This window comes from Gastrolobium bilobum, unplaced genomic scaffold (genome assembly GCF_033153095.1).
Source record: "Gastrolobium bilobum isolate Gb01-03AN ecotype WA unplaced genomic scaffold, APGP_CSIRO_Gbil_v1 utg5060, whole genome shotgun sequence".
Classification (NCBI taxonomy): domain Eukaryota; kingdom Viridiplantae; phylum Streptophyta; class Magnoliopsida; order Fabales; family Fabaceae; genus Gastrolobium; species Gastrolobium bilobum.
Genome location: NW_026899124.1, coordinates 496,933 through 508,881, shown reverse-complemented (window position 1 = coordinate 508,881; position 11,949 = coordinate 496,933). Strand labels below are relative to the sequence as shown.

General features: G+C 41.1%; 1 pseudogene; it reads left to right on the top strand.

Annotated features, from left to right (window-relative positions):
- The first annotated feature begins 424 nt into the window (after window positions 1-424).
- Window positions 425-3,254, top strand: LOC133287489 (DNA-directed RNA polymerase subunit beta''-like; annotated as a pseudogene).
- Window positions 3,255-11,949: the final 8,695 nt, after the last annotated feature.

The following is an 11,949-nucleotide window of genomic DNA, read 5'->3' as shown; positions in this document are numbered from 1 at the left end:
TTGCATTACTTATTCATTACATGAGCATAATAGCTATTATGTCTTTTATTGATTAGTATGATAGTTATTATGAGATTAATTTTGATTTTGAAATATTCTCTGAATTTTTTATCCACTTCTCAATTACGACAAAAACAAAAAGAAAAATACGGCGATGAAATGTTGCTTTATTTTTACGTGTAACTTGAGTAAAGAGTAAATCTTTTATTTTATATTAGATGTTTTATAGAATTTGAAAGCGAAAACCATTCTTTTTTAGTCTGTCCCCTTTCGAATGTGGAATCCCGTTAAATTTAATTCTTATTATTAATTATTTATTATTTTTAATGAAAGGAATATCCTGAAATTCATAAGAGATTTCCTTATCTATATATCATTCCATTCGATCTTTTAGGTCCAAACTTCACATCGATGGTTATGTCACATGGAAGTAAGACATCCATTTTTCAGTTTCCATTTTTCTGGTAAAAAAGAAAAGAGGATTCCAGATTATTCAATATTTAATCCAATCAAATGTATGAATCATTGTCATTTTACACATTCTACTATTTTCCACGAGACTTCGGATTTATTGTCAAAGAGGCGAAGAAATAGATTCATCGCTCCATTTCCATTCCAATCGATTCAAGAACGAGACAAAGAACTGATGGCCCCTTCCAGTATATCTATTAAAATACCTATAAATGGTATTTTTCGAAGAAATAGTATTCTTGCTTATTTCGACGACCCTCAATACCGAACACAGAGTTTGGGAATTACTAAATATAGGACTATAGGAAGTCATTTCATTTCTAAAAAAGAGGATTTAATTGAGTATCAGGGAATCAAAGAATTTAACCCAAAATACCAAATCAAAGTAGATCCATTTTTTTTCATTCCCGAAGAAGTACATATTTTACCGGAACCTTCTTGCATAATGGTGCGGAACAATAGTATCGTGGGAGTAGATACACCAATCACTTTAAATAATCTAAGAAGTCGTGTAGGCGGATTAGTCCGAGTGGAGAAAAAAAAGGGGGGGTTTGAATTAAAAATTTTTTCTGGAGATGTTTATTTTTATGGGGAGATGGATAAGATATACCGGCACAGTGCCGTTTTGATACCACCTGGAACGGTAAAAAAAAAAAAATTTAAAGAAGTAACAAGAATGAGAAATTCGATCTATGTCCAATGGATCACAACGACCAAGAAAAAATCTTTTGTTTTGGTTCGACCCGTAATTCTATATGAAATAGTGGATGGTATCAATTTAGTAAAACTTTTCCCCAAAGATCTGTTCCAAGAAAGAGATAATCTCGAACTTAAAGTTATTCATTATATTCTTTATGGAAATGGAAAATCAATTCGGAGAATTTCTGGAACAAGGATTCAATTAGTTCGGACTTGTTTAGTTGTAAATTGGGATCACAAAAAAAATATTTCCTCTATCGACGAGGCCCGCGCTTCTTTTGTTGCGGTAAATACTAATGGTTTGATTGGAGATTTCCTAAAAATTAACTTAGTGAAATCCCATATTTCATATATCAGAAAAAGAAATGATCCGTTCAGTTCAGGATTGATCTCGAATAATGAGTCAGATCGGATCAATATCAATCCATTTTTTTCTACTTATTTTTTTAAGACAAAAATTCAACAATCACTTAGCCAAAATCATGGAACTATTCGTATGTTGTTCAATAGAAATATGGAATGCCGATCTTTGATAATTTTGTCATCATCGAATTGTTTTCAAACGGGACCATTCAATGATGTAAAATATCATAATGGGATACAGAATGGGATAAACGAAATAATTAATAAAATTAAAAGATATACTCGAATTCCAATTAAGAATTCGCCAGGACCCTTGGGAGTCGCCCTTCAAGTTAGAAATTTTTATTCATTTTACCAATTAATAACTCATACTCATATCTCAATAACTAAAATTTTGGAAATTGACAAGTTAAAGGAAACTTTTCAACTATTTAAATATTATTTAATGGACGAAAACGAGAAAATGTATAAGCCCAATCTACGCAGTAAGATCTTTTTTAATCCATTCCATTTGAATTGGTATTTTCTTCATCATATTTCTTGCGAAAAAGCGTTTACAATAATTAGTATCGGGCAATTTATTTGTGAAAATGTATGTATAGCTCAAATGAAAAATGGACCACACCAAAAACCCGGCCAAATTATAACTGTTCACATTGACTCTGTAGTAATAAGATCAGCAAGCCCCTATTTGGCGATTCCAGGCGCAACTGTTCACGGACATTATGGAGAAATCCTTTCAAAAGGAGATATATTAGTTACGTTTATATATGAAAAATCGAGATCGGGTGATATAACACAAGGTCTCCCAAAAGTGGAACAGGTATTAGAAGTGCGTTCGATTGATTCAATATCGATGAACCTAGAAAAAAGAGTTGATGCTTGGAACGGACGTATAACAAGAATTCTAGGCATTCCTTGGGGATTCTTTATTGGTGCTGGGCTAACGATAGTACAAAGTCGTATTTCTTTGGTTAATAAAATCCAGGAGGTTTATCGATCTCAGGGAGTGCACATTCATAATAGACATATCGAAATTATTGTACGTCAAATAACATCAAAAGTATGGGTTTCAGAAGAAGGAATGTCGAATGTTTTTTTACCCGGCGAACTAATTGGATTGTTGCGAGCTGAACGAACGGGGCGTGCCTTGCAAGAAGCGATTAGTTATCGAGCTCTATTATTGGGAATAACAAAAACATCTCTGAATACTCAAAGTTTCATATCTGAAGCGAGTTTTCAAGAAACTGCTAGGGTTTTAGCAAAATCTGCTCTCCGGGGTCGTATCGATTGGTTGAAAGGTCTGAAAGAGAATGTTGTTTTAGGGGGAATGATACCCGTTGGTACCGGATTCAAAAGAAGAATGCACCGTTCAAGGCCGAGGCAACATAACAAGATTACCTCGGACAAAAAAAAAAAAAAATTATTTGGAGTGGGGGCGCGATATATTTTGTTCCACCACAGAGAATTATTTGATTTTTTCATTTCAAACAATTTATACGATACATCAGAGCAATCTGGGATTTTATGATTTCCAAAAGTGGATTCAATCCCTAAACGTGGTCATTTTACTTGGGAATCAAAGATAATAAAAAAGAAAAAAAAAAAAAATGAATGGCCCGATCATGTCTCAACGGCCAATCTTCGGCAGAAGAGAAGGTTCCATTGGAACAATTCTTTATTTCTATTTCGGGATACCCGGTCTCTTTTTTTTTTTCTTTTTTTTATTTTTCAAAAAAATGTGGGGATAAATGACAAAAAGATATTGGAACATAACTTTTGAAGAGATGATGGAAGAGCGTGTGCTTCATACAATCATGATACATGATTGTGGTATGCAGCGTGTCTTTAACACATGACCATTTTGAAGACCCACAAATTACTTGCAAAGTAAACTATTCTTTTAGGAAATTTTCTTAATTATTTTTCTTGAATTAAATTATCCAAATAACTGACTTAATTATTAATCTAGATTTCAGCAATCATAGTAATAACACTAACAAATTTAATAACTATTACATTTAGATTTCGAAATATGAATTAATTACCATAATGACTATTAATCTAGTCGTACAAACATAACAGTCATCATGCTAAGGATCGCCATGAAGAGACGAAGCCACGACCGCCGTAATCATCCTCATCGGAATTTGTTACACCCCGTATATATCCGGTAATGTTATCATATCATCGTATTAAGCAACGCTTAATTAAAAATGATATCTTTTTCTTTTCAATTATGACGTCATTATCATTACCAACTTGCTTAATTAATCATTTAAATAAAATCATGCCTGTATGTAAATTGCAAAAGACAGCTAACTGAAAATCTCATTAATTAAAATAACAGATATAAGTCTCTTGTCACGGAACTACAACACGTAGAGCGGACAACCTACTAAGTTATACATCTCAACTCAAAGTACTAACATAAAGTGGCATGGACAAACCCCATGCTCACCCAAATAAGGCATCAGGCCCAACATGAGTCTCAACATCAACAACATAATAATAAGGCGAAAAACATAAACAGCATCCAATCCAGACATGTCAGCATAAATATAACAGCAATATCATCAGCTAAGCTCTGGCCTCCTACCGCTAGAGGCATCAACCCCCATATTACCTGAACCTGAAATAAGCGCCCCCAAACGTGAGGTGAGATCTCTAAACAAGAAATCTCAGTAAGAGAAGGGGTCCTCAACGATCTTCCACCCCAAGCTCACTTACATGTCCAATATAAGTTCTAAAAGCAGTAATTCAATATCAGTTCCAAAATCAGTCCAATGCAACATATATTCATGTCATGTGTGTTATAACTATTCTACTGATCAGAGAAATGCAGGAATACATCTATTACCCACATAAATACCAGCCCATGTTGTACCCGCCCACAGAAATACCCCGTGGCATCCTGTTTAGACGGAACACCATATACATTTCATATAGCATTTGCACTTAACAGTTCGATAGCATTCCGGCAAAACAATACATGAAAACACATCATGCATATAAACCATCCCCCATGAAGTATGGTGGAACAGAAAATGGCTGAATAGAGGACACGAAAGCTTACCTTGCAAGCTAGCTATCTAAGCCAAGAGTCCACAATACCTCAGAGTCAACAAATAGCAAGATCACAATCTGATTTAGGACCAGTAAGCATATCAATAAACATAGCTCATACGCATAAACATAAAGACTACATTTTTCCTTTTACGTTTTACGTCTTAAGGCTTCCCACAAAGCCACAAGCCCTAAATCCCTTGATTCTGACTTAAATTCATTATTACAGAAGTACCTCATCATCATACTAGGGTCGTCCAGTGCAGCCACTATTCTTCGAAAATCCAGAATATCCGGATATATGTCGGGGGCATATCCGGATATCAGTATCCGGATATCTCTCTGCCAATATCCGGATATCAATATCCGGATATCAATATCCGGATATCCAGATCCCCGTATCCGGATATCAATATGCGGATATCATATCCGGATATCAATATCCGGATATTTCGCGACAGAATGCAGTTTCTGCATTTCGGGAAGATATTCATCAAAGGCCCAACTTTTACCAATTAAGAACGTCCAAGCATGCATTTTTAACCTCTTTTAAGTTCATAAACAGATTACATACTTGTTTAACTTATTAAACATGCCAAGACATCTCTTTTAACCAAAAGAACTCATGATCAAAGGTGGTAACACTTACCCAAGGCTCAAAACAGAGAAGGGAGTGCTCTTGGAGCTCACCAAACAGCTCCAAATACCCAGAATAAGATGGTGCACGAAAATGCACTACAAGGTGGGTCCTTTCTTCACAAAGATGACCACTTGGAGCTCCCACAACCAAGACAAAGCTCCAACCACCCAAGCAAGGAACTCAGCCCCAAAAATCTTCCCTAAACAGTAACCTAAACTCAGCAAAACTGAACCTCACCCTCACAAGACACCCACTCAAGTGTTTACAAGGTGAAAGGTGAGGAAAAACAAGTAAAAGTTGAAAACTCGGTCTTCAATGGTGAAGTGAAGGCAAGGAACACTGAAGGCTGACCAGCACACACCAAAACCCACGTACAAATGGCTGAGGATCAGCCTAGGGTTGTGTGTAAGTGGCTATTTATAGCCGGTTTAAAGTTAATCACACAATATTAGCACTAATAGCTACACTTAGTATTTTAATCCCAAACTCAGGATTCTTAACCTACTTAATTTTACAAGAACTATCATATTTTTATTTTATTTTTTGGAGCACCTTTCCGTACGCGCTTTTCCCATAGCCAGTATCAGTTCTGGCACCAGTTTTCATTATTTTAACTTGAAACTCGTTTTACAAGTCCTATATATTATTCTTGTAATATTCATGCACTTATTATAATTTTTCGGGATACTTTATCGGTACACATTTATACCGACTAGCAGAACCGGTATCTGCGCTTTTCGTCCGAAAAGTGACTTTTTGCATTATTACTCACTTACCATAATTATTTAAGCCTCATAATAATTATTAGGGTCAATTATGAAATTATTTCTTAATTCTCATATTTAATTAATTAACGGTGCAGGTTCTTACATTCACCCTACCTTTTTAACGATTTTGTCCTCAAAATCAGAAACATACCTGTCTCGGAAGTCAGGATACTGCCGGAGAAGCTCGTCCTCTCGCTCCCAGGTACACTCTTCAGGAGTTCTTCCTGTCCTTTGTACTTTGACCATCAGAATGATCTTGCTCCTCAGCTGCTTCTCGCCACGATCGAGAATTCGGAGTGGTCCGACGGGAGTTCTCAAGTTCTCTCGAACCTTCACATCATCCGGTTGCACCACGTGCGAAGGATCCGCAACGTATTTCCGAAGCTGAGAAACGTGAAACACGTCGTGGATGTTGGCTAGGTTCAGAGGCAAGGCAAGCCGGTAGGCAACATGTCCTACTCTACCATGAATCTGGTATGGCCCAATAAACCGCGGGCTCAGCTTCCTTACTTCGAGTGCCCGTCCAACACCGGTGACAGGTGAAAGTCTCACAAACACGTGCTCACCCTCACTGAACTCCAGTGGACGATGCTTAACATCATAATAGCTCTTCAGGCGATTCTGTGCCTGCTTCAGCTTTTCCCTGATCATCTGGATCTGCAGGGTGGTATCTTGGACAAAGTCCAAGCCAAACAACTCACGATCTCCAACATCAGACCAGCAGGTAGGAGTACGACACCTCCTACCATACAACGCCTCGTAGGGTGCCATGCCCAGGCTAGCATGGAAACCGTTGTTATACGAAAACTCAACCAACGGAAGGTACCTATCCCATGCTGAACCCTGCTCCAACGTGCAAGCCCTCAACATGTCCTCCAATGTCTGGATGGTCCTCTCAGTCTGTCCATCAGTCTGAGGGTGATAGGTTGTACTCAGTCTCAACTGCGTACCAAAAGCCTCCTGCAGCGCCTCCCAGAACCGAGATGTGAACTTCGGGTCCCTATCGCTAATGATACTCTCAGGCACCCCGTGAAGCCTCACAATCTCGCGAACTTACAGTTTGGCTAACTGCTTTGTAGTGAAGCTCACCTTCACTGGAAGAAAATTGGCAGACTTGGTCAATCTGTCCACAATGACCCAGATATAGTCATAACCAGCCTGAGTCTTCGGCAATCCCACCACGAAGTCCATGGAAATGCTATCCCATTTCCATTCTGGAATCTCGAGAGGTTGCAGTTTACCAGACGGCTTCTGGTGTTCTATCTTCACCTTCTGGCAAACTAAGCACTTAGACACAAAAACAGCTATGTCCTTCTTCATGCCCGGCCACCAATAGTTTCTCTTCAAGTCCTGATACATCTTGGTAGCACCAGGGTGGACAGTAAACTGGCCCTTATGAGCCTCTGTCATCACCTCAACAGTCAACGGACCACGAGGAACCACGATCCTCTTCTTAAAGGTCAATAACCCATCATCATTCCAAGACACTCCGTCCTGGTTCTTCACATAATCAAGGCATTCTCTCTGCACTTGCGCCTCTTTGATCTTTTCCATGAGCTCGTTCTCCACTTGCACGATTTCCATTTCGAGAAGTGCACCCCCAAACAAGGAAGTCACTGTCAGATCTCGAAACTGCTCAATGATGTCATAATCTCCCATGGTCAAACTGGATAGACTCACGGATTTCCGACTCAAAACATCAGCTACCACATTGGCCTTGGCAGGATGGTACTTCAACTCAAAGTCGTAGTCCTTCAGATATTCCATCCATCTTCTCTGTCTCATGTTCAGCTCTTTCTGATCAAACAAATACTTTAAACTCTTGTGATCACTGAACACCGCAAACTTCATCCCAAACAGGTAATGCCTCCAAATCTTGAAAGCAAACACAATAGCAGCCAACTCCAAATCATGAGTCGGGTAGTTCTCCTCATGAGGCTTCAATTGCCTCGAAGCATAGGCGATCACTTTGCCCAACTGCATCAACACACATCCGAGCCCCTTTCTGGAAGAGTCGTTGTACAACTCAAATTCCTAAGCAGGATCAGGAAGGATCAACACAGGTGAAGTAGTCAGTCTCTCCTTCAACTCCTGGAAACATTCCTCACACTCGTGAGTCCACACAAATGGGGTCTCCTTGCGGGTAAGGCGAGTCAATGGCAGAACCAGCATGGAAAATCCCTTGATGAACCTCCGATAATACCCTTCCAAACCCAGAAAACTCCTCACTTCGGTTATCGTATTGGGCCTCTCTCAATCTAGCACGGCCTCAATCTTTTTCGGGTCAACTGCAACTCCTTCTGCAGAAATCACATGGCCAAGAAACTTCACAGACTTGAGCCAAAACTCACACCTCGAAGGCTTAGCATAAAGCCTTTTCTCCTTCAACACTTGCAATACAATCTTCAAGTGCTCAGCATGCTCCTTCTCCGTCTTGGAGTAAATTAAAATGTCGTGAATGAAGACAATCACAAACTGATCCAGGTACAGCTGGAAAATCCTGTTCATGTAATCCATGAACACAGCGGGTGCATTTGTGAGTTCAAAAGGAATCACCAAATACTCATAGTGACCGTATCTCGAACGAAACACGGTCTTCGGGATGTCTTCCGACTTCACCCGAATCTGATGGTATCCGGACCGGAGATCGATCTTCGAATACACACAAGAACCCTTAAGCCGATCCAACAGATCATCAATGCGTTGAAGGGGATACTTGTTCTTGATTGTCACCTTGTTCAGCTGCCTGTAATCGGTGCACAATCGCATAGTTTCGTCTTTCTTTTTCACAAAAATGTCCGGTGCTCCCCATGGAGACACACTCGGTCGAATGAAGCCTTTCCCAGAAAGGTCCTCAATGTGCTTCTTCAGCTCAGCCAACTCTGGTGGCGACATCCGATATAGAGCCAATGAAACGGGCCCCACACCAGGCAATAAGTCAATGGAGAACTCGATCTCCCTCTGCGGTGAAAACTCAGGGATGTCCTCAGGAAATACCTCGAGGAACTCCCTCACCACAGGAATGCCAGTGATATCCTCCTGTGTCCCACTCACTAAACCTCCCAACATCACATAGCCAAATGCCCTTGATCTCAAGGCCCTCATAGTCTGCAGGACTGAAATGAACGACGAGGAACTGGATGTGGACCCACACGGAGACATCATCACTCTCTTGGCACAACAATCAATCAAAGCACAGTTTCTGGACAGCCAATCCATACCCAGAATAATCTCAAGGTTGGCCATCGGCAATCCTATCAGATCCACCGAGAACTCACGGCCATCCCACTGAAACGCCACATCGCGATGAACAGTGGAGGAATCAAACCTTTCTCCGGTGGCGGTGGTCACCCGCAATGGTGAACAAAGAACAAACATGGGCAACTTAAGCCCCACAACAATCGTGGTAGCAATGAAAGAATGCATAGCCCCGGAGTCAAATAACACATCAACAGAAGATCCACCAATGGAAACAGTACCTCTAACCAGGTTCGAAGCTCTGTCCGACTGCTGACGATCCAAAGTATACACTCGCCCCGTGGCAGGTGGCACCTCTGGTGCCGCTGTAGGTGGAAGGGGAACCATTCGCAATGGAACTTCCTGAACTGCTGCAGCTCTCGCCGTCAATGACGGACACTCTCTAGCATAGTGGCCTTCCTTGCCACACTAGAAACAGATAGTCTGACTGGTAGCACACGGCCCCAAATGAACCTTCCTACAACTCGAGCACCTGGGAGTACGAGGTCTCGCTGAACTCACCTGAGTAAAACTCCTTTCGAAATGACTAGGCGCCTGCCTAGCAGCCAACTGCTTCCCTTTTCCCTTGCCAGCAAACTTCCTGTCCTTCCAGGAAGTGGAACTACCAGCTACCTTCGTCTCAGCCACCTTGGCCTTACTCGAGTTACAGAAATCCTCGATATCTCGACACTGCTGCACCAGTGTCTCGAAGTCTCTAGAAGCAAACCCCGCAAGGTAACCAACAATGTCCTCACTAAGTCCCATGCGGAACTTAGCAGCCAAGAAAACAGGAGTAGGTCTCTCCATCTGGAAGTGCGCAAACTTCACTAGCTCATTGAACTTGGCCAGGTACTCATCAACAAACAACGAGCCCTGAACCAACCTGTCGAACTTTCCCTGTTTCCTCTACTGTGCATCATAGGGAAAGTATCTGCCCAAAAAGTAGTCCTCAAAGAATGGCCATGTCATAACATGACCCTGCATCTCAAACGCATAAGAGGTGTTCATCCACCACTCATGGGCATCGCCCTCCAACATGTAGGTAGCGAACATCAGCTTCTGCAGGTCGGTACACTGTATGACCCAGAAGATCTTGTTTAGTGCCTATAGCCATCTCGCCGCAGCAATAGGATCATAAGATCCATCAAAAGAATGGGGCTTATTCTTCCTGAAAGCGTTCAGCCGACGGTCAATCACGTCACGGTCCTCAGTAGGCTCCATAAAGGGTTCCATCACCCCAGTGACATGAGTAGCACTACCAATGTGACTCAGGCTCTCATCCTGAACACTAGGTGGAGGCGAAAGCGGTGGTGGCGGTGGAGGTGGTGGCGGAGGATACTGGCCAACAGCAGGACCAGCCCTCATCTCCTCCAACATAACTCGCATCATGGTCATGTTCGCCAGTCGATTTTCCTTGAGAGCATCCTCTGTGGCCTTCTGGTTTGCTTCTCTAGCAGCGTCCACCATTGCCACGTTGGCCAATCTAGTGGCCTCTTGCATCTCAGCCTATACAGTCAGGATTGGGTCGGGTTGACCCTCAACAGTCTCTCGTGTTCTCCTGGATCCTTCCATGACTCTGCACAAGTTACACAAATTATGAGTTGATCAGGCCCACGCAATGTGTTCACATATACATCATCCTAATAAAACCCAGCGGAGCAAACACACAAGACAGACACAACCAAACATCCTAATCATTGCAATACATACATGCTTATCCCTCGAACCATTGCTCTGATACCATAAAATGTAACACCCCGTATATATCCGGTAATGTTATCATATCATCGTATTAAGCTGCGCTTAATTAAAAATGCGGAATATCTTTTTCTTTTCAATTATGACGTCATTATCATTACCAACTTGCTTAATTAATCATTTAAATAAAATCATGCCTGTATGTAAATTGCAAAAGACAGCTAACTGAAAATCTCATTAATTGAAATAACAAATATAAGTCTCTAGTCACGGAACTACAACACGTAGACCGGACAGCCTACTAAGTTAGACATCTCAACTCAAAGTACTAACATAAAGTGGCATGGACAAACCCCATGCTCACCCAAATAAGGCATCAAGCCCAACATGAGTCTCAACATCAACAGCATAATAAGGCGGAAAACATAAACATCATCCAATCCAGATATGTCAGCATAAATATAACAGCAATATCATCAGCTAGGCTCTGGCCTCCTGCCGCTAGAGGCATCAGCCCCCATATTACCTGAACCTGAAATAAGCGTCCCCAAACGTGGGGTGAAATCTCTAAACAAGAAATCTCAGTAAGACAAGGGGTCCTCAACGATCTTCCACCCCAAGCTCACTTACATGTGCAATATAAGTTCTAAAAGCAGTAATTCAATATCAGTTCCAAAATCAGTGCAATGCAAGAGATATTCATGTCATGTGTGTTATAACTATTCTACTGATCAGAGAAATGCAGGAATACGTCTATTACCTATATAAATACCAGCCCATGCTGTACCCGCCCACAGAAATACCCCATGGCATCTTGTTTAGACGGAACACCACATACATATCTATAGCATTTGCACTTAACAGTTCGATAGCATTCCAGCAAAACAATACATGAAAACACATCATGCATATAAACCATCCCCCCATGGAGTATGGTGGAACGGAGAATGGCTAAACTGAGGACACGAAAGCTTACCTTGCAAGCTAGCTATCCAAGCCAAAAGTCCA